This window comes from Lactuca virosa, chromosome 4, assembly GCF_052849685.1.
Source record: "Lactuca virosa cultivar CGN04683 chromosome 4, Lactuca_virosa_CGN04683_v6, whole genome shotgun sequence".
Classification (NCBI taxonomy): Eukaryota; Viridiplantae; Streptophyta; class Magnoliopsida; order Asterales; family Asteraceae; genus Lactuca; species Lactuca virosa.
In genome coordinates this window covers 291,794,797-291,799,628 of record NC_136429.1, presented here as the reverse complement: position 1 = coordinate 291,799,628, position 4,832 = coordinate 291,794,797, and the positions used below count along the sequence as shown (strand labels likewise).

The window sequence follows — 4,832 nt, the reverse complement described above, 5'->3', positions numbered from 1 at the left end:
TATCTTATATTCTTAAAACAGAGACATGCACTACAAATAAAATGACTTTTAGTGGCACAAAGTTTTAGTGGCATTTTGCTTTTGTGCAATTATAACCTACCTTATTGCCACTTTTGTTTATGCCACCATAACTTTTAAGATATAGTGGCACTTTATATCTTATGACACTATTTTCCATGCCTATTAGTGACATAAAAAGTTAAAATGCCACTAAAACATTTTATTTTATATAATAGGAAAAATAAAACACTTTATCAAATAACCCAAAATGTAAAACTTGAAAACATTTTCATTACCGCCTCGTCGTCCCTACTTTGCGGGAAAATGAAAATTTGTATCACATAATCCCGCTTTTAGGAGGAGGTTGTCGATTCAGAATTAGGAACGAGCTTTCTTCGTGGTTCCCTGCACACATGCTCCCGCTCCGCCCTACTCCGCCGCTCAATCGTCTAGACCTAGATCGTCTGCCATACTCTGCTGCTCTACCGCACTACCCCAGTTGCCCGCCTTTCAACGCTCTTCCACACTGCTCCGCCTCCTTCTACTCTGCCAAGCCCTAGATCACCTGCCCTTCTACGTGTTACTGTAAGTTTCTTTCATGCTAGTCATTTTCCATCTCGCTGTAACTTTTCTTATGTAAATTTTCTAGAAGGCATTGTTGCAAGGAAAGGAAAAGTTAGTTTTGATGATTGTAATCCTACTTCAGGTTAGGGCTAATGTATGTTCTATATTGGCATAGAAAGTCATCGGACCTTATAATAGAGTGGACCGACGATTCTGTAGGCGTAGATATCGTTTTTGGCTTTGTTATTTTCGTCTCTATCGTGTGTTCATGTAACTAGTTGAAGGAGAATCGTGAGAATAATGGGAATATTGTTGTGAATGGGGTAAGGTTGGGTCTATTTAGGTTTATGGTTTTTCTATACGTGCTCTTTACGAGGGTTTTAGTTCCTGCATTCTTTCCCGATGGGGTGAATTATAGGGTACTGGAAAACAATATTCTTATAATTTGTATGGTGATGTTTTACATTTAACGCCATCTAATCAGGATGGTGATGACAAAGCAATCCAGGTGGTTGTATGGAAATCGAGTATTCCTTCTTGTTTTGTTGTTCTTACTAATGTATAAATGATACCTCAACTATTTAATCTTCAAGTAGTTTTTTCCTAGAGCGATTTGATATGTAATGATTGTTTGAGTTTTAGCTTTATTCATGACATTTAAGTGGTAGGTTGATGGTATTTTGTGAGTCATTAGCCATATTTGATTTCAGAAGTTTCACTCCCATTGTAGTCTAGCTTTGCACACTTGTATTTGTAAATTATCCTACTTTTAGATTATTTCTATGACCATATGACCCTTCCTCCCATATATTCAAACTTCACTTTTTCTTGGATTTAGAACATGAAGTCTTTAATAATCTTTTTATACTTCTTAAACAAAATGAAGTCAGACTAAATTTTATGATGTTAATGGTGCCAGTCTGTCCTTTGTATATTTTTTCCTTATGGTAAGCCCAAAACCACAAAACATGCTATGTATAATGTAAACTAAATTAAATAGTTTGTCAATAATTCAAATTATTCATCTTTACTGTAGGTTTCAACGTGGAAAAAGTTCAGTACAAGAATATGATGCTCATGGTTTGGGATATTGGTGGGCAAGAAAAGCTTCAGACCTTGTGAAGGCATTACTTTAATGACACAAATGGATTGGTAAGAAATAAGAATAACAATAATTTGTCTTGTATTTTAAGCTATTTTTTATTTAACAAGTCAAATCGTTTAGTGATTGTAATTTTTTTTTTAAATCTACTTTAAGAGGCCAAAACAGTGACATAAGTTATCTCATCTTGTTGTTGGGATGTAATCTCTTGATTTTTAAAATATGTACTATACTGAGATTATTATTTATAGATTTATGTTGTTGACTCTTTGGACCAAGATAGTATTAGAGAGCTAGGTATCATAATTATATTTTGTATATTGGTTTAATTAGAATGACGGCAGGGGAGGACACACTTTTGATCTCTATTTTTTGTTAATTGGAAAAAAGAGGAGTCACTTTATTTTATCCACTGCATTCCTCTATTACTTTGGATTTTTTTATGTACTATATATCTATGTCATTATATGATTTTGAAATTGTTTATTTGCATATATGAATTTTGATATGTAATTTCATAATTTGTGATTGTAATTAACTGTTTATATTAAGTCCGAACTTAATAGTTTATGTGAATATTTAAACTTCGAAACTACTTCAGATGGTTTGTGGATGATGGGTATGCAAGTAACATACATAGGATGACACCCATGAGTGTTGTGCCACAAGGTAAACACGTGCCTAATTTTACAAGTTTTTATTTTATTTTAATTTTTTAAAAGTTTTATGAGATGAGTTTGTATACTCTTATAGTAATTTACTTTGATGCTTCTTTTTTTGACCGGATAAAGTATGGTTTTGGTTTGATAAGAGAATGGTTTTGAAGAATATTTCTTTAATTGGTATGTCTTTTTAGGATTTTTATTACATAGTTATACATAAAGTCTCTGCTTCTTTCTAAGACTGAATAAATACACTAATAGCTTCATGGATTGATTTTCTTTTGGTTAATATTTTTGTTTCTCTTTCTAATTCCAGGTTTTAAAGGAACGGGACAAGAATGATCAAGAAATGGAAGTCCATAGAGATGGAGAATTACTATATTTTTTAGATGGAAAGGCGGAAAAAATGGGCAAACACTTGAAAATCCTTGTAAATTAAGCATCGATATCCATTGGGAAGCTCTTGAAGTTGCATGCTAATATTTAGTTCATGGTCAATCAAGTTTCGTGTTTCTTCGGCAACTAGTATTTAGTTTGATAGTATTTTGTTTTGAGTACTAGCACAACATTTAGACACATTAGACCTTTTTGAAAACATTTGTGTTTTCAATATTTTGAATATTGTTGTTATACAAGTTTGATTTGAATTAATGATTTTGTTTTTCCGTTTTTTATCTTAATCTTCTATTATTATTTTATATCACATTTAAAAATTAAAAAGTCAGACCTAATTATTAATATATGTATATTTTTGTGTTAAAAAAGTGTTGCTAAAACAAGAAAATAATATTTATTTTAGCAGTCTAGTAGTGGCATAAAAATAATGCCACTAAAACCTACAGGTGTTATAGTGTCATAGTAGAAAAGTGCCACTAAAATCCAATAGGGCTGCAACGACACAACCGAAAAGTGCCACTTAAGGCCTTTAGTGGCAACGTTTTTAGTGACACTTTTTTTTGTGTCGTTGATTGCCCAGTAGGCCTTTAGTGGCACTTTTTCGGTTTTTAGTGGCACTTTTTCCGTGCCACTAAACGTCATTTTCTTTGTAGTGATGTGAGTTGTAATTTACAAGTCGGTTGCACATTGATAATATGTAAACACACCAGTAACTTGGTGTTATAAAACATATTGTTGTGTGTGATTTGATGAGTAGGTACAAGCAAGCATTTGAGTCGAAGTTTATCTGTTCCTTTTACCCAATGTGGGATAAAAGCGATATCTGTGGGCCCCTCGATGATTTAGTGATGACAACCTAAGCGCTTGGCCAAGCCTGGACTAAGTTGATGTGTTCAATTGTAGTCTGTTGTCAGTCGTCATAAATCGGAAATCGGGAAACAACACATGAACAGAGAGTATGATTAAAATCCATGTCTCACTTCATACGATATCTAGAATGGAGGAATATATGATCCTTTATCTAAATGACGCGTTTCTGATAAGATCAGAGTTGACAGCGGCTTTTGAAAGCTACGATTGTTGATCAGGTTCTGAAGTCATATGCAAAATAGTTATTAGACTTATCCAAGTGGGAGATTGTTGGATTAGGTGTCTAAGCCCGTAACTATTTTGGTATGTACTTGACCCGATTATGAGCATGATCCTTTTGGGTTGCCTTCACCATAGCAACTGATAGGATGAACTAAGGAGAAAGAGGATTAATTATGATTTATTAATGTATTATATGAATAATATATTAAAAGAGAAATCATATTGTTTAATTAATATTAGTCAAGAATTAATTAAGAATTAATTTTGTGGCTAAAAGAGATTAATTAAATAAAGGGGACTGATATTGCAATTATATGATAGTTGCAAATTGGGCTATGGATTCCTAATGGAAAGGGCATTGGACGAAATCCATGGGAAGCCCATATGATTTTCATCCACGGGCTTTCTAGAGGGACTCCATGGGTTGCTTAAGGCCTAAGCAGAGAATTAGGGTTTCACCCTAGCAGCCCTCACAACTATATAAGGACCCCTAAGGCTCCCAAAAACGTGTCCAACCTTCTAAGAGAAACCCTAGGACGTTTTTGGTGCCTCCTCCCTCTCTCCTTGTTCATCTTGTTGCTTACGGTGTTTGTGACTCCATTAGAGGTGCAACACTTGAGGCACTAATCTTTCAAAAGTCAAGATCAAGGAGGTTTACGATTATTATTGCTATATAACAATCAAGGTAATAATTCTAACCCTAATCATATGTCAATTTCAGATTTGTATGCTAGTCAATTAGGGTTTATTGCTTTGGTATTAAATGTTGTATGTTTACTTAGAAAAACCTAGATCAAAGCAATTAGGGTTGCATGAACACCATATGAATGATGTTATGCTCATAACCCAACAAGATTATGACTGCGAGATTTTGTATCATCCTGGGAAGGCCAATGTGGTGGCCGATGCTTTGAGCCGTAAAGCGGAAAATTCTCCGATCCGAGATGTTTTCTTGAGGATGAAGGTTACAACACCATTGATGGATATGATCAAGGGGCACATGTGGAGGGATTGAA

General features: G+C 34.1%; 1 long non-coding RNA gene across 1 annotated transcript; it reads left to right on the top strand.

Annotated features, from left to right (window-relative positions):
* The first annotated feature begins 282 nt into the window (after window positions 1-282).
* Window positions 283-2,906, top strand: LOC145168868 (uncharacterized). The gene is made up of 3 exons (XR_013742139.1): window positions 283-585; window positions 1,601-1,716; window positions 2,645-2,906. It is a non-coding gene; the product is annotated as an uncharacterized LOC145168868 (long non-coding RNA).
* Window positions 2,907-4,832: the final 1,926 nt, after the last annotated feature.